This window comes from Aquarana catesbeiana, linkage group LG09 (assembly GCF_042186555.1).
Source record: "Aquarana catesbeiana isolate 2022-GZ linkage group LG09, ASM4218655v1, whole genome shotgun sequence".
NCBI classification, from domain to species: Eukaryota; Metazoa; Chordata; class Amphibia; order Anura; family Ranidae; genus Aquarana; species Aquarana catesbeiana.
Genome location: NC_133332.1, coordinates 15956710 through 15978577, shown reverse-complemented (window position 1 = coordinate 15978577; position 21868 = coordinate 15956710). Strand labels below are relative to the sequence as shown.

At 64.9% G+C, this 21868-nt stretch overlaps 2 long non-coding RNA genes across 2 annotated transcripts in view; one reads left to right on the top strand and one right to left on the bottom strand.

The window, feature by feature from the left end:
* The window catches only part of LOC141107420 (uncharacterized), an 83304-nt gene extending 74316 nt beyond the window's left edge, over positions 1-8988 (bottom strand). The window contains exon 1 of the long non-coding RNA XR_012235902.1: positions 8676-8988. This is a non-coding gene — a long non-coding RNA (uncharacterized lncRNA). The remainder of the gene's footprint in view (positions 1-8675) is intronic.
* On the top strand, positions 126-20536 carry LOC141107417 (uncharacterized). The gene is made up of 3 exons (XR_012235895.1): positions 126-312; positions 13372-13439; positions 20155-20536. It is a non-coding gene; the product is annotated as an uncharacterized lncRNA (long non-coding RNA).
* The last annotated feature ends 1332 nt before the right edge of the window (positions 20537-21868 follow it).

Below are 21868 nucleotides of genomic sequence, written 5' to 3'. Positions count from 1 at the left end.
AATTCTGTATATCACTATATAAAATCAGATTATTTGTAAAAATAATGTGAAATATAAGACTTCGGTGGGTGTATAAAGATGTCCGCTCGCCGTCTTCTGACTGAATGCTAACTGCATACGAGTGTGGGGTGTACGAAGATGGCCGAGACCGAACGTCACTTCCGGGTCCGGGGAGAGAGGTAATAATCTGCTCAGCGGTGATGTACCGGGAGGGGGAGGAGCTCCGGGGAAAGACCGCACACTGGAGAGAGACCGGACACCGGGAAAATATGGCGGACGTGACGTGTGAGGAACTCCAAAGGGTGGAGAGAGGTATGAGAACATAACCGGGACCTTTATACACACACCAACGTCAGCACCGGAGGACCCCTCCCCCATCACTGACACCGGATAATACCCCTCCCCCATCACCTCCAGATACACCCCACCCTTTTACTTCCTGTCCCGGTGACACCCCCGCCGTCTCGCCTCCTGTCCCGGTGACACCCCCGCCCTCTGGCCTCCTGTCCCGGTGACACCCCCGCCCTCTGGCCTCCTGTCCCGGTGACACCCCCGCCCTCTGGCCTCCTGTCCCGGTGACACCCCCGCCCTCTGGCCTCCTGTCCCGGTGACACCCCCGCCCTCTGGCCTCCTGTCCCGGTGACACCCCCGCCCTCTGGCCTCCTGTCCCGGTGACACCCCCGCCCTCTGGCCTCCTGTCCCGGTGACACCCCCGCCCTCTGGCCTCCTGTCCCGGTGACACCCCCGCCCTCTGGCCTCCTGTCCCGGTGACACCCCCGCCCTCTGGCCTCCTGTCCCGGTGACACCCCCGCCCTCTGGCCTCCTGTCCCGGTGACACCCCCGCCCTCTGGCCTCCTGTCCCGGTGACACCCCCGCCCTCTGGCCTCCTGTCCCGGTGACACCCCCGCCCTCTGGCCTCCTGTCCCGGTGACACCCCCGCCCTCTGGCCTCCTGTCCCGGTGACACCCCCGCCCTCTGGCCTCCTGTCCCGGTGACACCCCCGCCCTCTGGCCTCCTGTCCCGGTGACACCCCCGCCCTCTGGCCTCCTGTCCCGGTGACACCCCCGCCCTCTGGCCTCCTGTCCCGGTGACACCCCCGCCCTCTGGCCTCCTGTCCCGGTGACACCCCCGCCCTCTGGCCTCCTGTCCCGGTGACACCCCCGCCCTCTGGCCTCCTGTCCCGGTGACACCCCCGCCCTCTGGCCTCCTGTCCCGGTGACACCCCCGCCCTCTGGCCTCCTGTCCCGGTGACACCCCCGCCCTCTGGCCTCCTGTCCCGGTGACACCCCCGCCCTCTGGCCTCCTGTCCCGGTGACACCCCCGCCCTCTGGCCTCCTGTCCCGGTGACACCCCCGCCCTCTGGCCTCCTGTCCCGGTGACACCCCCGCCCTCTGGCCTCCTGTCCCGGTGACACCCCCGCCCTCTGGCCTCCTGTCCCGGTGACACCCCCGCCCTCTGGCCTCCTGTCCCGGTGACACCCCCGCCCTCTGGCCTCCTGTCCCGGTGACACCCCCGCCCTCTGGCCTCCTGTCCCGGTGACACCCCCGCCCTCTGGCCTCCTGTCCCGGTGACACCCCCGCCCTCTGGCCTCCTGTCCCGGTGACACCCCCGCCCTCTGGCCTCCTGTCCCGGTGACACCCCCGCCCTCTGGCCTCCTGTCCCGGTGACACCCCCGCCCTCTGGCCTCCTGTCCCGGTGACACCCCCGCCCTCTGGCCTCCTGTCCCGGTGACACCCCCGCCCTCTGGCCTCCTGTCCCGGTGACACCCCCGCCCTCTGGCCTCCTGTCCCGGTGACACCCCCGCCCTCTGGCCTCCTGTCCCGGTGACACCCCCGCCCTCTGGCCTCCTGTCCCGGTGACACCCCCGCCCTCTGGCCTCCTGTCCCGGTGACACCCCCCGCCCTCTGGCCTCCTGTCCCGGTGACACCCCCGCCCTCTGGCCTCCTGTCCCGGTGACACCCCCGCCCTCTGGCCTCCTGTCCCGGTGACACCCCCGCCCTCTGGCCTCCTGTCCCGGTGACACCCCCGCCCTCTGGCCTCCTGTCCCGGTGACACCCCCGCCCTCTGGCCTCCTGTCCCGGTGACACCCCCGCCCTCTGGCCTCCTGTCCCGGTGACACCCCCGCCCTCTGGCCTCCTGTCCCGGTGACACCCCCGCCCTCTGGCCTCCTGTCCCGGTGACACCCCCGCCCTCTGGCCTCCTGTCCCGGTGACACCCCCGCCCTCTGGCCTCCTGTCCCGGTGACACCCCCGCCCTCTGGCCTCCTGTCCCGGTGACACCCCCGCCCTCTGGCCTCCTGTCCCGGTGACACCCCCGCCCTCTGGCCTCCTGTCCCGGTGACACCCCCGCCCTCTGGCCTCCTGTCCCGGTGACACCCCCGCCCTCTGGCCTCCTGTCCCGGTGACACCCCCGCCCTCTGGCCTCCTGTCCCGGTGACACCCCCGCCCTCTGGCCTCCTGTCCCGGTGACACCCCCGCCCTCTGGCCTCCTGTCCCGGTGACACCCCCGCCCTCTGGCCTCCTGTCCCGGTGACACCCCCGCCCTCTGGCCTCCTGTCCCGGTGACACCCCCGCCCTCTGGCCTCCTGTCCCGGTGACACCCCCGCCCTCTGGCCTCCTGTCCCGGTGACACCCCCGCCCTCTGGCCTCCTGTCCCGGTGACACCCCCGCCCTCTGGCCTCCTGTCCCGGTGACACCCCCGCCCTCTGGCCTCCTGTCCCGGTGACACCCCCGCCCTCTGGCCTCCTGTCCCGGTGACACCCCCGCCCTCTGGCCTCCTGTCCCGGTGACACCCCCGCCCTCTGGCCTCCTGTCCCGGTGACACCCCCGCCCTCTGGCCTCCTGTCCCGGTGACACCCCCGCCCTCTGGCCTCCTGTCCCGGTGACACCCCCGCCCTCTGGCCTCCTGTCCCGGTGACACCCCCGCCCTCTGGCCTCCTGTCCCGGTGACACCCCCGCCCTCTGGCCTCCTGTCCCGGTGACACCCCCGCCCTCTGGCCTCCTGTCCCGGTGACACCCCCGCCCTCTGGCCTCCTGTCCCGGTGACACCCCCGCCCTCTGGCCTCCTGTCCCGGTGACACCCCCGCCCTCTGGCCTCCTGTCCCGGTGACACCCCCGCCCTCTGGCCTCCTGTCCCGGTGACACCCCCGCCCTCTGGCCTCCTGTCCCGGTGACACCCCCGCCCTCTGGCCTCCTGTCCCGGTGACACCCCCGCCCTCTGGCCTCCTGTCCCGGTGACACCCCCCGCCCTCTGGCCTCCTGTCCCGGTGACACCCCCGCCCTCTGGCCTCCTGTCCCGGTGACACCCCCGCCCTCTGGCCTCCTGTCCCGGTGACACCCCCGCCCTCTGGCCTCCTGTCCCGGTGACACCCCCGCCCTCTGGCCTCCTGTCCCGGTGACACCCCCGCCCTCTGGCCTCCTGTCCCGGTGACACCCCCGCCCTCTGGCCTCCTGTCCCGGTGACACCCCCGCCCTCTGGCCTCCTGTCCCGGTGACACCCCCGCCCTCTGGCCTCCTGTCCCGGTGACACCCCCGCCCTCTGGCCTCCTGTCCCGGTGACACCCCCGCCCTCTGGCCTCCTGTCCCGGTGACACCCCCGCCCTCTGGCCTCCTGTCCCGGTGACACCCCCGCCCTCTGGCCTCCTGTCCCGGTGACACCCCCGCCCTCTGGCCTCCTGTCCCGGTGACACCCCCGCCCTCTGGCCTCCTGTCCCGGTGACACCCCCGCCCTCTGGCCTCCTGTCCCGGTGACACCCCCGCCCTCTGGCCTCCTGTCCCGGTGACACCCCCGCCCTCTGGCCTCCTGTCCCGGTGACACCCCCGCCCTCTGGCCTCCTGTCCCGGTGACACCCCCGCCCTCTGGCCTCCTGTCCCGGTGACACCCCCGCCCTCTGGCCTCCTGTCCCGGTGACACCCCCGCCCTCTGGCCTCCTGTCCCGGTGACACCCCCGCCCTCTGGCCTCCTGTCCCGGTGACACCCCCGCCCTCTGGCCTCCTGTCCCGGTGACACCCCCGCCCTCTGGCCTCCCTGTCCCGGTGACACCCCCGCCCTCTGGCCTCCTGTCCCGGTGACACCCCCGCCTCTGGCCTCCTGTCCCGGTGACACCCCCGCCCTCTGGCCTCCTGTCCCGGTGACACCCCCGCCCTCTGGCCTCCGGTCCCGGTGACACCCCCGCCCTCTGGCCTCCGGTCCCGGTGACACCCCCGCCCTCTGGCCTCCGGTCCCGGTGACACCCCCGCCCTCTGGCCTCCGGTCCCGGTGACACCCCCGCCCTCTGGCCTCCGGTCCCGGTGACACCCCCGCCCTCTGGCCTCCGGTCCCGGTGACACCCCCGCCCTCTGGCCTCCGGTCCCGGTGACACCCCCGCCCTCTGGCCTCCGGTCCCGGTGACACCCCCGCCCTCTGGCCTCCGGTCCCCGGTGACACCCCCGCCCTCTGGCCTCCGGTCCCGGTGACACCCCCGCCCTCTGGCCTCCGGTCCCGGTGACACCCCCGCCCTCTGGCCTCCGGTCCCGGTGACACCCCCGCCCTCTGGCCTCCGGTCCCGGTGACACCCCCGCCCTCTGGCCTCCGGTCCCGGTGACACCCCCGCCCTCTGGCCTCCGGTCCCGGTGACACCCCCGCCCTCTGGCCTCCGGTCCCGGTGACACCCCCCGCCCTCTGGCCTCCGGTCCCGGTGACACCCCCGCCCTCTGGCCTCCGGTCCCGGTGACACCCCCGCCCTCTGGCCTCCGGTCCCGGTGACACCCCCGCCCTCTGGCCTCCGGTCCCGGTGACACCCCCGCCCTCTGGCCTCCGGTCCCGGTGACACCCCCGCCCTCTGGCCTCCGGTCCCGGTGACACCCCCCGCCCTCTGGCCTCCGGTCCCGGTGACACCCCCGCCCTCTGGCCTCCGGTCCCGGTGACACCCCCGCCCTCTGGCCTCCGGTCCCGGTGACACCCCCGCCCTCTGGCCTCCGGTCCCGGTGACACCCCCGCCCTCTGGCCTCCGGTCCCGGTGACACCCCCGCCCTCTGGCCTCCGGTCCCGGTGACACCCCCGCCCTCTGGCCTCCGGTCCCGGTGACACCCCCGCCCTCTGGCCTCCGGTCCCGGTGACACCCCCGCCCTCTGGCCTCCGGTCCCGGTGACACCCCCGCCCTCTGGCCTCCGGTCCCGGTGACACCCCCGCCCTCTGGCCTCCGGTCCCGGTGACACCCCCGCCCTCTGGCCTCCGGTCCCGGTGACACCCCCCGCCCTCTGGCCTCCGGTCCCGGTGACACCCCCGCCCTCTGGCCTCCGGTCCCGGTGACACCCCCGCCCTCTGGCCTCCGGTCCCGGTGACACCCCCGCCCTCTGGCCTCCGGTCCCGGTGACACCCCCGCCCTCTGGCCTCCGGTCCGGTGACACCCCCGCCCTCTGGCCTCCGGTCCCGGTGACACCCCCGCCCTCTGGCCTCCGGTCCCGGTGACACCCCCGCCCTCTGGCCTCCGGTCCCGGTGACACCCCCGCCCTCTGGCCTCCGGTCCCGGTGACACCCCCGCCCTCTGGCCTCCGGTCCCGGTGACACCCCCGCCCTCTGGCCTCCGGTCCCGGTGACACCCCCGCCCTCTGGCCTCCGGTCCCGGTGACACCCCGCCCTCTGGCCTCCGGTCCCGGTGACACCCCGCCCTCTGGCCTCCGGTCCCGGTGACACCCCCGCCCTCTGGCCTCCGGTCCCGGTGACACCCCCGCCCTCTGGCCTCCGGTCCCGGTGACACCCCCGCCCTCTGGCCTCCGGTCCCGGTGACACCCCCGCCCTCTGGCCTCCGGTCCCGGTGACACCCCCGCCCTCTGGCCTCCGGTCCCGGTGACACCCCCGCCCTCTGGCCTCCGGTCCCGGTGACACCCCCGCCCTCTGGCCTCCGGTCCCGGTGACACCCCCGCCCTCTGGCCTCCGGTCCCCGGTGACACCCCCGCCCTCTGGCCTCCGGTCCCGGTGACACCCCCGCCCTCTGGCCTCCGGTCCCGGTGACACCCCCGCCCTCTGGCCTCCGGTCCCGGTGACACCCCCGCCCTCTGGCCTCCGGTCCCGGTGACACCCCCCGCCCTCTGGCCTCCGGTCCCGGTGACACCCCCGCCCTCTGGCCTCCGGTCCCGGTGACACCCCCGCCCTCTGGCCTCCGGTCCCGGTGACACCCCCGCCCTCTGGCCTCCGGTCCCGGTGACACCCCCGCCCTCTGGCCTCCGGTCCCGGTGACACCCCCGCCCTCTGGCCTCCGGTCCCGGTGACACCCCCGCCCTCTGGCCTCCGGTCCCGGTGACACCCCCGCCCTCTGGCCTCCGGTCCCGGTGACACCCCCGCCCTCTGGCCTCCGGTCCCGGTGACACCCCCGCCCTCTGGCCTCCGGTCCCGGTGACACCCCCGCCCTCTGGCCTCCGGTCCCGGTGACACCCCCGCCCTCTGGCCTCCGGTCCCGGTGACACCCCCGCCCTCTGGCCTCCGGTCCCGGTGACACCCCCGCCCTCTGGCCTCCGGTCCCGGTGACACCCCCGCCCTCTGGCCTCCGGTCCCGGTGACACCCCCGCCCTCTGGCCTCCGGTCCCGGTGACACCCCCGCCCTCTGGCCTCCGGTCCCGGTGACACCCCCGCCCTCTGGCCTCCGGTCCCGGTGACACCCCCGCCCTCTGGCCTCCGGTCCCGGTGACACCCCCGCCCTCTGGCCTCCGGTCCCGGTGACACCCCCGCCCTCTGGCCTCCGGTCCCGGTGACACCCCCGCCCTCTGGCCTCCGGTCCCGGTGACACCCCCGCCCTCTGGCCTCCGGTCCCGGTGACACCCCCGCCCTCTGGCCTCCGGTCCCGGTGACACCCCCGCCCTCTCGCTTCTTGCCCTAGAAATTGGGACAGGTCCACCTTAAAGTTCCTCCTCCACACAGACTGACCTGCTCTTTTCCTTCTATGTGATTGACTGTATATATTTGTAATTGGTGTCCTGTTTTGCCCCCGCAGTATGTGGAGAAGAACAAGAAGGCGGGCCATGATTGGTTCAGGTTGGAATCGAATAAAGAAACCACCAGGTGAGATGTGGGTGGGGCTGCTGGCAGGAGGTCCGCCTCCTACACTGTTTGATGGTGTAAGGATAAAACGGGCTCTCCTCTCCCGCTGTGTTGTAGATGGTTCGGGCAATGGCTACATCACTTCCTGTCCTGGTGACACCCCCGCCCTCTCGCTTCCTGTCCCGGTGACACCCTCGCCCTCTCGCTTCCTGTCCCGGTGACACCCCCGCCCTCTCACCTCCTGTCCCGGTGACACCCCCGCCGTCTCGCCTCCTGTCCCGGTGACACCCCCGCCCTCTCGCCTCCTGTCCCGGTGACACCCTCGCCCTCTCGCCTCCTGTCCCGGTGACACCCTCGCCCTCTCGCCTCCTGTCCCGGTGACACCCTCGCCCTCTCGCCTCCTGTCCCGGTGACACCCTCGCCCTCTCGCCTCCTGTCCCGGTGACACCCTCACCCTCTCGCCTCCTGTCCCGGTGACACCCTCGCCCTCTCGCCTCCTGTCCCGGTGACACCCTCGCCCTCTCGCCTCCTGTCCCGGTGACACCCTCGCCCTCTCGCCTCCTGTCCCGGTGACACCCTCGCCCTCTCGCCTCCTGTCCCGGTGACACCCTCGCCCTCTCGCCTCCTGTCCCGGTGACACCCTCGCCCTCTCGCCTCCTGTCCCGGTGACACCCTCGCCCTCTCGCCTCCTGTCCCGGTGACACCCTCGCCCTCTCGCCTCCTGTCCCGGTGACACCCTCGCCCTCTCGCCTCCTGTCCCGGTGACACCCTCGCCCTCTCGCCTCCTGTCCCGGTGACACCCTCGCCCTCTCGCCTCCTGTCCCGGTGACACCCTCGCCCTCTCGCCTCCTGTCCCGGTGACACCCTCGCCCTCTCGCCTCCTGTCCCGGTGACACCCTCGCCCTCTCGCCTCCTGTCCCGGTGACACCCTCGCCCTCTCGCCTCCTGTCCCGGTGACACCCTCGCCCTCTCGCCTCCTGTCCCGGTGACACCCTCGCCCTCTCGCCTCCTGTCCCGGTGACACCCTCGCCCTCTCGCCTCCTGTCCCGGTGACACCCTCGCCCTCTCGCCTCCTGTCCCGGTGACACCCTCGCCCTCTCGCCTCCTGTCCCGGTGACACCCTCTCGCCTCCTGTCCCGGTGACACCCTCGCCCTCTCGCCTCCTGTCCCGGTGACACCCTCGCCCTCTCGCCTCCTGTCCCGGTGACACCCTCGCCCTCTCGCCTCCTGTCCCGGTGACACCCCCGCCCTCTCGCTTCCGGTCCCGGTGACACCCCCGCCCTCTCGCTTCCGGTCCCGGTGACACCCCCGCCCTCTCGCTTCCGGTCCCGGTGACACCCCCGCCCTCTCGCCTCCTGTCCGGGTGACACCCCCGCCCTCTCGCCTCCTGTCCGGGTGACACCCCCGCCCTCTCGCCTCCTGTCCGGGTGACACCCCCGCCCTCTCGCCTCCTGTCCGGGTGACACCCCCGCCCTCTCGCCTCCGGTCCCGGTGACACCCCCCGCCCTCTCGCCTCCGGTCCCGGTGACACCCCCGCCCTCTCGCTTCCGGTCCCGGTGACACCCCCGCCCTCTCGCTTCCGGTCCCGGTGACACCCCCGCCCTCTCGCCCTAAAAATTGGGACAGGTCCACCTTAAAGTTCCTCCTCCACACAGACTGACCTGCTGTTTTCCTTCTATGTGATTGGCTGTATATATTTGTAATTGGTGTCCTGTTTTGCCCCCGCAGTATGTGGAGAAGAACAAGAAGGCGGGCCATGATTGGCTCAGGTTGGATTCGAATAAAGAAACCACCAGGTGAGATGTGGGTGGGGCTGCTGGCAGGAGCTCCACCTTCTATGCTGTTTGAAAATGTAATGATATAACGGGCTCTCCTCTCCCGCTGTGTTGTAGATGGTTTGGGTAATGCTGCTACATCACTTCCTGTCCTGGTGACACCCCCACCCTCTCGCTTCCTGTCCTGGTGACACCCCCTCCCTCTAGCTTCCTGTCCTGGTGACACCCCGCACCCTCTCTCTTCCTGTCCTGGTGACACCCCCACTCTCTGGTTCAGGTTGGAATTGAATAAAGAAACCACCAGGTGAGATGTGGGTGGAGCTGCTGGCAGGAGCTCCGCCTTCTACGATGTTTGACAGTGTATTGATATAACAGCCTTTCCTCTCCCGCTGTTTTGTACATGGTTCGCGCAATGCTGCTACATCACTTCCGGTCCTGGTGACACCCTCACCCTCTCGCTTCCTGTCCTGGTGACACCCTCACCCTCTCGCTTCCTGTCCTGGTGACACCCTCTCGCTTCCTGTCCTGGTGACACCCTCTCGCTTCCTGTCCTGGTGACACCCTCTCGCTTCCTGTCCTGGTGACACCCTCTCGCTTCCTGTCCTGGTGACACCCTCTCGCTTCCTGTCCTGGTGACACCCCCACCCTCTCGCTTCCTGTCCTGGTGACACCCCCACCCTCTCGCTTCCTGTCCTGGTGACACCCCACCCTCTCGCTTCCTGTCCTGGTGACACCCCACCCTCTCGCTTCCTGTCCTGGTGACACCCCACCCTCTCGCTTCCTGTCCTGGTGACACCCCCACCCTCTCGCTTCCTGTCCTGGTGACACCCTCACCCTCTTCCTGTCCTGTTGACACCCTCTTCCTGTCCTGGTGACCCCCCCTCCCTCTCACTTCCTGTCCTGGTGGCACCCCCACCCGCTTCCTGTCCTAGTGACATCCCCACACGCTTCCTGTCCTGGTGACACCCCCGCTCTCTTCCTGTCTTGGTGACACCCCCCGCTCTCTTCTTATCTTGGTGACACCCCCGCTCTCTTCTTATCTTGGTGACACCCCCGCTCTCTTCTTATCTTGGTGACACCCCCGCTCTCTTCTTATCTTGGTGACACCCCCGCTCTCTTCTTATCTTGGTGACACCCCCGCTCTCTTCTTATCTTGGTGACACCCCCGCTCTCTTCCTGTCTTGGTGACACCCCCGCTCTCTTCCTGTCTTGGTGACACCCCCGCTCTCTTCCTGTCTTGGTGACACCCCCGCTCTCTTCCTGTCTTGGTGACACCCCCGCTCTCTTCCTGTCTTGGTGACACCCCCGCTCTCTTCCTGTCTTGGTGACACCCCCGCTCTCTTCCTGTCTTGGTGACACCCCCGCTCTCTTCCTGTCTTGGTGACACCCCCCCCCCCCTCTCTTCCTGTCCTTGTGACACACCCCCCCCTCTCTTCCTGTCCTTGTGACACACCCCCCCCTCTCTTCCTGTCCTTGTGACACCCCCCCCCTCTCTTCCTGTCCTTGTGACACCCCCCCTCTCTTCCTGTCCTTGTGACACCCCCCCCTCTCTTCCTGTCCTTGTGACACCCCCCCCTCTCTTCCTGTCCTTGTGACACCCCCCCTCTCTTCCTGTCCTTGTGACACCCCCCCTCTCTTCCTGTCCTTGTGACACCCCCCCCTCTCTTCCTGTCCTGGTGACACCCCTCGCCCTCCTCCTGTCCTGGTGACACCCCTCGCCCTCCTCCTGTGCTGGTGACACCCTCCACCCTCTCACCTCCTGTGCTGGTGACACCCCCCCTCCCTCTAGCTTCCTCTCCTTATGACACCCCCCCCTCCCTCTAGCTTCCTGTCCTGGTGACACCCTCGCCCGCTTCCTGTCCTGGTGACACCCTCGCCCGCTTCCTGTCCTGGTGACACCCTCTCGCTTCCTGTCCTGGTGACACCCTCTCGCTTCCTGTCCTGGTGACACCCTCTCGCTTCCTGTCCTGGTGACACCCTCTCGCTTCCTGTCCTGGTGACACCCTCTCGCTTCATGTCCTGGTGACACCCCCACCCTCTCGCTTCATGTCCTGGTGACACCCCCACCCTCTCGCTTCATGTCCTGGTGACACCCCCACCCTCTCGCTTCCTGTCCTGGTGACACCCCCACCCTCTCGCTTCCTGTCCTGGTGACACCCTCACCCTCTTCCTGTCCTGTTGACACCCTCTTCCTGTCCTGGTGACCCCCCCCTCCCTCTCACTTCCTGTCCTGGTGACCCCCCCCTCCCTCTCACTTCCTGTCCTGGTGACCCCCCCCTCCCTCTCACTTCCTGTCCTGGTGACACCCCCGCTCTCTTCCTGTCCTGGTGACACCCCCGCTCTCTTCCTGTCCTGGTGACACCCCCGCTCTCTTCCTGTCCTGGTGACACCCCCGCTCTCTTCCTGTCTTTGTGACACCCCCGCTCTCTTCCTGTCTTTGTGACACCCCCGCTCTCTTCCTGTCTTTGTGACACCCCCGCTCTCTTCCTGTCTTTGTGACACCCCCGCTCTCTTCCTGTCTTTGTGACACCCTCGCCCTCTTCCTGTCCTGGTGACACCCTCGCCCTCTTCCTGTCCTGGTGACACCCTCGCCCTCTTCCTGTCCTGGTGACACCCTCGCCCTCTTCCTGTCCTGGTGACACCCTCGCCCTCTTCCTGTCCTGGTGACACCCTCGCCCTCTTCCTGTCCTGGTGACACCCTCGCCCTCTTCCTGTCCTGGTGACACCCTCGCCCTCTTCCTGTCCTGGTGACACCCTCGCCCTCTTCCTGTCCTGGTGACACCCTCGCCCTCTTCCTGTCCTGGTGACACCCTCGCCCTCTTCCTGTCCTGGTGACACCCTCGCCCTCTTCCTGTCCTGGTGACACCCTCGCCCTCTTCCTGTCCTGGTGACACCCTCGCCCTCTTCCTGTCCTGGTGACACCCTCGCCCTCTTCCTGTCCTGGTGACACCCTCGCCCTCTTCCTGTCCTGGTGACACCCTCGCCCTCTTCCTGTCCTGGTGACACCCTCGCCCTCTTCCTGTCCTGGTGACACCCTCGCCCTCTTCCTGTCCTGGTGACACCCTCGCCCTCTTCCTGTCCTGGTGACACCCTCGCCCTCTTCCTGTCCTGGTGACACCCTCGCCCTCTTCCTGTCCTGGTGACACCCTCGCCCTCTTCCTGTCCTGGTGACACCCTCGCCCTCTTCCTGTCCTGGTGACACCCTCGCCCTCTTCCTGTCCTGGTGACACCCTCGCCCTCTTCCTGTCCTGGTGACACCCTCGCCCTCTTCCTGTCCTGGTGACACCCTCGCCCTCTTCCTGTCCTGGTGACACCCTCGCCCTCTTCCTGTCCTGGTGACACCCTCGCCCTCTTCCTGTCCTGGTGACACCCTCGCCCTCTTCCTGTCCTGGTGACACCCTCGCCCTCTTCCTGTCCTGGTGACACCCTCGCCCTCTTCCTGTCCTGGTGACACCCTCGCCCTCTTCCTGTCCTGGTGACACCCTCGCCCTCTTCCTGTCCTGGTGACACCCTCGCCCTCTTCCTGTCCTGGTGACACCCTCGCCCTCTTCCTGTCCTGGTGACACCCTCGCCCTCTTCCTGTCCTGGTGACACCCTCGCCCTCTTCCTGTCCTGGTGACACCCTCGCCCTCTTCCTGTCCTGGTGACACCCTCGCCCGCTTCCTGTCCTGGTGACACCCTCGCCCGCTTCCTGTCCTGGTGACACCCTCGCCCGCTTCCTCTCCTGGTGACACCCTCGCCCTCTTCCTCTCCTGGTGACACCCTCGCCCTCTTCCTCTCCTGGTGACACCCTCGCCCTCTTCCTCTCCTGGTGACACCCTCGCCCTCTTCCTCTCCTGGTGACACCCTCGCCCTCTTCCTCTCCTGGTGACACCCTCGCCCTCTTCCTCTCCTGGTGACACCCTCGCCCTCTTCCTCTCCTGGTGACACCCCCCTCCCTCTTGCTTCCTGTCCTGGTGACACCCTCACTCTCTTCCTGTCCTGGTGACACCCCCAGTGCTGGTGACACCCCAGCCTCTCACCTCCTATGCTGGTGACACCCCCAGCCTCTCACCTCCTGTGCTGGTGACACCCCCCACCGTCTCGCTTCCTGTCCTGGTGACACCCCCCACCGTCTCGCTTCCTGTCCTGGTGACACCCTCACCCTCTTCCTGTCCTGGTGACACCCTCACCCTCTTCCTGTCCTGGTGACACCCTCACCCGCTTCCTGTCCTAGTGACACCTCCCCTCCCTCTAGCTTCCTGTCCTGGTGACACCCTCGCCCTCTTCCTGTCCTGGTGACACCCTCGCCCTCCCTCCCACTTCCTGTCCTGGTGACACCCCCCCCCCTCCCTCTAGCTTCCTGTCCTGGTGACACCCTCACCCGCTTCCTGTCCTGGTGACACCCTCACCCGCTTCCTGTCCTGGTGACACCCCACCCGCTTCCTGTCCTGGTGACACCCCCCCACCCTCTCACTTCTTGCCCAAGAAATTGGGACAGGTCCACCTTAAAGCTCCTCCTCCACACAGACTGACCCGCTCTTTTCCTTCTAAGTGATTGACTGTATATATTTGTAATTTGTGTCCTGTTTTGCCCCCGCAGTTTGTGGAGAAGAACAAGAAGGCGGACAATGATTGGTTCAGGTTGGAATCAAATAAAGAAACCACCAGGTGAGATGTGGGTGGGGCTGCTGGTAGGAGCTCCGCCTTCTATGATGTTTGACAGTGTAATGATATAGCGGGCTCTCCTCTCCTGCTGTTTTGTAGATGGTTCGGGCAATGCTGCTACATCACTTCCTGTCCTGGTGACCCCCCCTCCTCTAGATTCCTGTCCTGGTGACACACCCCTCCCTCTAGATTCCTGTCCTGGTGGACCCCCCCCCCCCTCCCTCTAGATTCCTGTCCTGGTGACCCCCCCCCCCCCTCTAGATTCATGTCCTGGTGACACCTTCTTCACATCACTTCCTGTCTCGGTGACACCCTCACCCTCTTCCTGTCCTGCTGACAACCCCCACCCTCTTCCTGTCCTGCTGACAACCCCCACCCTCTTCCTGTCCTGCTGACAACCCCCACTCTCTTCCTGCCCTGCTGACAACCCCCACTCTCTTCCTGCCCTGCTGACAACCCCCACTCTCTTCCTGCCCTGCTGACAACCCCCACTCTCTTCCTGCCCTGCTGACAACCCCCACTCTCTTCCTGCCCTGCTGACAACCCCCACTCTCTTCCTGCCCTGCTGACAACCCCCACTCTCTTCCTGCCCTGCTGACAACCCCCACTCTCTTCCTGCCCTGCTGACAACCCCCACTCTCTTCCTGCCCTGCTGACAACCCCCACTCTCTTCCTGCCCTGCTGACAACCCCCACTCTCTTCCTGCCCTGCTGACAACCCCCACTCTCTTCCTGCCCTGCTGACAACCCCCACTCTCTTCCTGCCCTGCTGACAACCCCCACTCTCTTCCTGCCCTGCTGACAACCCCCACTCTCTGGTTCAGGTTGGAATCGAGTAAAGAAACCACCAGGTGAGATGTGGGTGGGGCTGCTGGCAGGAGCTCCGCCTTCTACAATGTTTGACAGTGTAATGATATAACGGGCTCTCCTCTCCCGCTGTTTTGTACATGGTTCGGGCAATGCTGCTACATCACTTCCTGGCCTGGTGACACCCCCACCCACTCGCTTCCTGTCCTGTTAACACCCTCTTCCTGTCCTGGTGACCCCCCTCCCTCTCGCTCGCTTCCTGTCCTGGTGACACCCCCCCTCCCTCTAGCTTCCTTTCCTGGTGACACCCTCTCCCGCTTCCTGTCCTGGTGACACCCTCACCCGCTTCCTGTCCTGGTGACACCCTCACCCTCCTCCTGTCCTGGTGACCAACCCACCCCCTCGCTTCCTGTCCTGGTGACCCACCCTCTCGCTTCCTGTCCTTGTGACACCCTCTTCCTGTCCTGGTGACCCCCCCCCCCCCCTCCCTCTAGATTCCTGTCCTGGTGACCCCCCCCCCCCTCCCTCTAGATTCCTGTCCTGGTGACCCCCCCCCTCCCTCTAGATTCCTGTCCTGGTGACCCCCCCCCCTCCCTCTAGATTCCTGTCCTGGTGACCCCCCCCCCTCCCTCTAGATTCCTGTCCTGGTGACCCCCCCCCCCTCCCTCTAGATTCCTGTCCTGGTGACCCCCCCCCCTCCCTCTAGATTCCTGTCCTGGTGACCCCCCCCTCCCTCTAGATTCCTGTCCTGGTGACCCTCCCTCCCTCTAGATTCCTGTCCGGGTGACACCCTCTTCCTGTCCTGGTGACACCCTCACCCGCTTCCTGTCCAGGTGACACGCTCACCCGCTTCCTGCCCTGGTGACACGCTCACCCGCTTCCTGCCCTGGTGACACGCTCACCCGCTTCCTGCCCTGGTGACACGCTCACCCGCTTCCTGCCCTGGTGACACGCTCACCCGCTTCCTGCCCTGGTGACACGCTCACCCGCTTCCTGCCCTGGTGACACGCTCACCCGCTTCCTGCCCTGGTGACACGCTCACCCGCTTCCTGCCCTGGTGACACGCTCACCCGCTTCCTGCCCTGGTGACACGCTCACCCGCTTCCTGCCCTGGTGACACGCTCACCCGCTTCCTGCCCTGGTGACACGCTCACCCGCTTCCTGCCCTGGTGACACGCTCACCCGCTTCCTGCCCTGGTGACACGCTCACCCGCTTCCTGCCCTGGTGACACGCTCACCCGCTTCCTGCCCTGGTGACACGCTCACCCGCTTCCTGCCCTGGTGACACGCTCACCCGCTTCCTGCCCTGGTGACACGCTCACCCGCTTCCTGCCCTGGTGACACGCTCACCCGCTTCCTGCCCTGGTGACACGCTCACCCGCTTCCTGCCCTGGTGACACGCTCACCCGCTTCCTGCCCTGGTGACACGCTCACCCGCTTCCTGCCCTGGTGACACGCTCACCCGCTTCCTGCCCTGGTGACACGCTCACCCGCTTCCTGCCCTGGTGACACGCTCACCCGCTTCCTGCCCTGGTGACACGCTCACCCGCTTCCTGCCCTGGTGACACGCTCACCCGCTTCCTGCCCTGGTGACACGCTCACCCGCTTCCTGCCCTGGTGACACGCTCACCCGCTTCCTGCCCTGGTGACACGCTCACCCGCTTCCTGCCCTGGTGACACGCTCACCCGCTTCCTGCCCTGGTGACACGCTCACCCGCTTCCTGCCCTGGTGACACGCTCACCCGCTTCCTGCCCTGGTGACACGCTCACCCGCTTCCTGCCCTGGTGACACGCTCACCCGCTTCCTGCCCTGGTGACACGCTCACCCGCTTCCTGCCCTGGTGACACGCTCACCCGCTTCCTGCCCTGGTGACACGCTCACCCGCTTCCTGCCCTGGTGACACGCTCACCCGCTTCCTGCCCTGGTGACACGCTCACCCGCTTCCTGCCCTGGTGACACGCTCACCCGCTTCCTGCCCTGGTGACACGCTCACCCGCTTCCTGCCCTGGTGACACGCTCACCCGCTTCCTGCCCTGGTGACACGCTCACCCGCTTCCTGCCCTGGTGACACGCTCACCCGCTTCCTGCCCTGGTGACACGCTCACCCGCTTCCTGCCCTGGTGACACGCTCACCCGCTTCCTGCCCTGGTGACACGCTCACCCGCTTCCTGCCCTGGTGACACGCTCACCCGCTTCCTGCCCTGGTGACACGCTCACCCGCTTCCTGCCCTGGTGACACGCTCACCCGCTTCCTGCCCTGGTGACACGCTCACCCGCTTCCTGCCCTGGTGACACGCTCACCCGCTTCCTGCCCTGGTGACACGCTCACCCGCTTCCTGCCCTGGTGACACGCCCACCCGCTTCCTGCCCTGGTGACACGCCCACCCGCTTCCTGCCCTGGTGACACGCCCACCCGCTTCCTGCCCTGGTGACACGCCCACCCGCTTCCTGCCCTGGTGACACGCCCACCCGCTTCCTGCCCTGGTGACACGCCCACCCGCTTCCTGCCCTGGTGACACGCCCACCCGCTTCCTGCCCTGGTGACACGCCCACCCGCTTCCTGCCCTGGTGACACGCCCACCCGCTTCCTGCCCTGGTGACACGCCCACCCGCTTCCTGCCCTGGTGACACGCCCACCCGCTTCCTGCCCTGGTGACACGCCCACCCGCTTCCTGCCCTGGTGACACGCCCACCCGCTTCCTGCCCTGCTGACACGCCCACCCGCTTCCTGCCCTGCTGACACGCCCACCCGCTTCCTGCCCTGCTGACACGCCCACCCGCTTCCTGCCCTGCTGACACCCCCACCCTCTTCCTGCCCTGCTGACACCCCCACCCTCTTCCTGCCCTGCTGACACCCCCACTCTCTGGTTCAGGTTGGAATCGAATAAAGAAACCACCAGGTGAGATGTGGGTGGGGCTGCTGGCAGGAGCTCCGCCTTCTACAATGTTTGACAGTGTAATGATATAACGGGCTCTCCTCTCCCGCTGTTTTGTACATGGTTCGGGCAATGCTGCTACATCACTTCCTGGCCTGGTGTCACCCCCACCCACCCGCTTCCTGTCCTGGTGACACCCCCACCCGCTTCCTGTCCTGGTGACACCCCCACCCGCTTCCTGTCCTGGTGACACCCCCACCCGCTTCCTGTCCTGGTGACACCACCCCAACCCGCTTCCTGTCCTGGTGACACAACCCCCACTCTCTTCCTGTCCTTGTGACACACCCCCCACTCTCTTCCTGTCCTGGTGACACACCCCCCACTCTCTTCCTGTCCTTGTGACACACCCCCCACTCTCTTCCTGTCCTTGTGACACACCCCCCACTCTCTTCCTGCCCTTGTGACGACACACCCCCCCCCCACTCTCTTCCTGCCCTTGTGACGACACACCCCCCCCACTCTCTTCCTGCCCTTGTGACGACACAACCCCCACTCTCTTCCTGTCCTTGTGACACCCTCGCCCTCTCACTTCCTGGACTGGTGACACCCCCCCACCCTCTCGCTTCTTGCCCTAGAAATTGGGACAGGTCCACCTTAAAGGTCCTCCTCCACACAGACTGACCTGCTTTTTTCCTTCTATGTGATTGACTGTATATATTTGTAATTGGTGTCCTGTTTTGCCCCCGCAGTATGTGGAGAAGAACAAGAAGGCGGGCCATGATTGGTTCAGGTTGGAATCGAGTAAAGAAACCACCAGGTGAGATGTGGGTGGGGCTGCTGGGAGGAGCTCCGCCTTCTACGCTGTTTGACAGTGTAATGATATAACGGGCTCTCCTGTCCCGCTGTGTTGTAGATGGTTCGGGCAATGCTGCTACATCACTTCCTGTGCTGGTGACACCCCCGCCCCCTCGCCTCCTGTGCTGGTGACACCCCCGCCCCCTCGCCTCCTGTGCTGGTGACACCCCCGCCCCCTCGCCTCCTGTGCTGGTGACACCCCCGCCCCCTCGCCTCCTGTGCTGGTGACACCCCCGCCCCCTCGCCTCGTGTGCTGGTGACACCCCCGCCCTCTCGCCTCGTGTGCTGGTGACACCGCCAGCCTCTTGCCTCGTGTGCTGGTGACACCGCCAGCCTCTTGCCTCGTGTGCTGGTGACACCGCCAGCCTCTTGCCTCGTGTGCTGGTGACACCGCCAGCCTCTTGCCTCGTGTGCTGGTGACACCGCCAGCCTCTTGCCTCGTGTGCTGGTGACACCGCCAGCCTCTTGCCTCGTGTGCTGGTGACACCGCCAGCCTCTTGCCTCGTGTGCTGGTGACACCGCCAGCCTCTTGCCTCGTGTGCTGGTGACACCGCCAGCCTCTTGCCTCGTGTGCTGGTGACACCGCCAGCCTCTTGCCTCGTGTGCTGGTGACACCGCCAGCCTCTTGCCTCGTGTGCTGGTGACACCGCCAGCCTCTTGCCTCGTGTGCTGGTGACACCGCCAGCCTCTTGCCTCGTGTGCTGGTGACACCGCCAGCCTCTTGCCTCGTGTGCTGGTGACACCGCCAGCCTCTTGCCTCGTGTGCTGGTGACACCGCCAGCCTCTTGCCTCGTGTGCTGGTGACACCGCCAGCCTCTTGCCTCGTGTGCTGGTGACACCGCCAGCCTCTTGCCTCGTGTGCTGGTGACACCGCCAGCCTCTTGCCTCGTGTGCTGGTGACACCGCCAGCCTCTTGCCTCGTGTGCTGGTGACACCGCCAGCCTCTCGCCTCGTGTGCTGGTGACACCGCCAGCCTCTTGCCTCGTGTGCTGGTGACACCGCCAGCCTCTCGCCTCGTGTGCTGGTGACACCGCCAGCCTCTTGCCTCGTGTGCTGGTGACACCGCCAGCCTCTCGCCTCGTGTGCTGGTGACACCGCCAGCCTCTCGCCTCGTGTGCTGGTGACACCGCCAGCCTCTCGCCTCGTGTGCTGGTGACACCCCCCACCCTCCATATTTTATCATGAAAAAGCTATCCTTGATCTCCAGTCAGTGCCTTTGCCTATGCTAAGATGTCATCAGTCTTCTGCAGGCAGGAGGAAGCATTTCTTCAGTCTATCCTCCTTCACTGATCAGACTCCTTCATTGTAATGCTAGTTCCCTGGCTCTCATGCTGACCCATCTGTCTCCAATACAGCCCTAAGACCTGAAGAAGATCTCTGCTGTACTGATGAATTGCTGGCCGGATTGCAGTGATCCGTTTCTGGGCCGGATTGCAGTGATCTGTTTCTGGGCCGGATTGCAGTGATCTGTTTCTGGGCCGGATTGCAGTGATCTGTTTCTGGGCCGGATTGCAGTGATCTGTTTCTGGGCCGGATTGCAGTGATCAGTTGCTGGCTAATATCGGTGATCGCTTGGTGCACAGGAGTCACTGTTAAAATATTGCTGACATGCTAATGTCTGTTCACCACGACCAGTGCGGGTCCATAGCATGCTATGGTTAGACTTGGTTCACACCTAGAAGTGTGACCAAGCGCGTGCGACGGCGTGCTTCCACGAGTCACGTGTAAGGCAGCCCATTAATTTTAGTGGGTTGCCCTACCCCCGAGAAATGCAGGAAAGAAGTCCCTTTTCCTAAAAACATGTCGCAACAAACCGTATGGTGCCACAGCTAACAAATTTACCAAATTTTTTAAAACTATTGTGTGGCCCTTTTATTTGCTAAGTTCTCTGTGTTCTCCTTGGGGAGATTTCCCTTGACTTCCTATCAGGACAGGAGGAATTTAAACTTCTTATCCTGGTGACAAAACAGGTGTCATAGGGACAGGAAGTGAGGGGAAATCTCCCCGGGGAGGGTCACAGACAGGACCTGATCTGAATTTAACTCTTCACACCCCAAACCCCCCCCCGAACTGAAAAAAATACAATAGGGCTGGATTTATAATATATGGCACATGTAATATGTGGGAGGGATTTCCTTCTCCTGGACATTCCTGGTAACTCTTTCCTCTCCATCTCTCAGCTGGGCTCGTGGCCGGTGGTGGAAATTCCTGATCAGCAAAGGATTTATGTAAACAAAAGGACAATTGAGGATGAGATTTCAGCCAATTAAGATCCGGAGGCAAACGGTCAGTCAGTCGCTTTCCTGGTACAAGATGCGGGTGCCACTAACCAGCTAATCACCTCCCTGATGCAAGACGTGGGGCTAAAGAAGCAGCCAATCGCCTCCCTGATAGGAGGCCTGGGGACCACCAACCAGCCAATCGTGTCACCGATACAAGACCCGGGAGGCCAGCAGCCAGACTCTTCAGAATCTCAGAATCTTATTTATTTATCATATTTGTATCCAAAACTGCTCCACCAATCATCTGCTATTCTGTGTAATAAACCTTCTGTTCTACTCACCTGATCTGTCTGCTGTGCTGTCATTATATCGGAGGAGTTTTGTGCAGATTTTGGTTAATGTATCTCGCTCGTGCAGGAGCAGGGCAGAGCCATTTCTAGATGCTTGGCTGTGGGTGGGAAGTGTAGGGTTTGGAGGTGACATCGCAAATCTCATCAGATTACATAGACTGGCAAAAGCCAACTTTATTTAGCCAAACCTTTATGGACAGAGCAGGGAAAGGGTTGAATTGACAGGAAGTGAGAGGAAATGTTTCCTATGGGGGACACAGACAGGAGCAAAAACACATTTATAGTGGTTCTTCAATCGGTGTGTTGCCTGGAGTTCCCAGAGGGGTGGTGGGAGGAGACTGTTGTCCATAGAAACCAACCAGATTTACAGGAGATGCTCAGAAAGTTAGAATATCGTGCAAAAGTTCATTTATTTCACTAATGCAACGTAAAAGGTGAAAGTAATATATGAGAGAGACTCATTACATGCAAAGCAAGATAGTTCAAGCAGTGATTTGTCATAATTGTGATGATTATGGCTTACAGCTCACGAAAACCCCAAATCCACAATCTCAGAAAATTAGAATATTACATGCAATCAATAAAACAAGGATTGTACATAGAACGATATCGGACCTCTGAAAAGTATAAACATGCATATGTACTCAGTACTTGCTTTGGGCCCCTTTTTCAGCAATTACTGCCTCAATGCGGTGTGGCATGGGAGCTATCAGCCTGTGGTACTGCTGAGGTGTTATGGAAGACCAGGAGGCTTCAATAGTGGCCTTCAGCTCTTCTGCATTTTTTCGGTCTGATGTCTCTCATCTTTCTCTTGGCAATGCCCCATAGATTCTCTATGGGGTTCAGGTCAGGCGAGTTTGCTGGCCAATCAAGCACAGTAATCCCACGGTCATTGAACCAGGTTTTGGTGTGTTTGGAAGTGTGGGCAGGTGTCAAGTCCTGCTGGAAAATGAAGTCAGCATCTCCATAGAGCTCGTCTGCGGAGGGAAGCATGAAGTGCTCCAAAATCTCCTGGTAGACGGCTGTGTTGACCCTGGACTTAATGAAGCACAGGGGACCAACACCAGCAGATAACACGGCTCCCCAAATCAACACAGACTGGAAACTTCACACTGGACTTCAAGCATCTTGCAGTGTGTGCCTCTCCATTCTTCCTCCATACTCTGGGTCCTTGGTTTCCAAATGAGATGCAAAATTTGTTATCAGAAAAGAGAACTTTGGACCACCGAGCAACAGACCAGGTCTGTTTTTCTTTAGCCCAGGTAAGACGCTTCTGACGTGGTTTGTTGTTCAGGAGTGGCTTGACAAGAGGAATACGACAT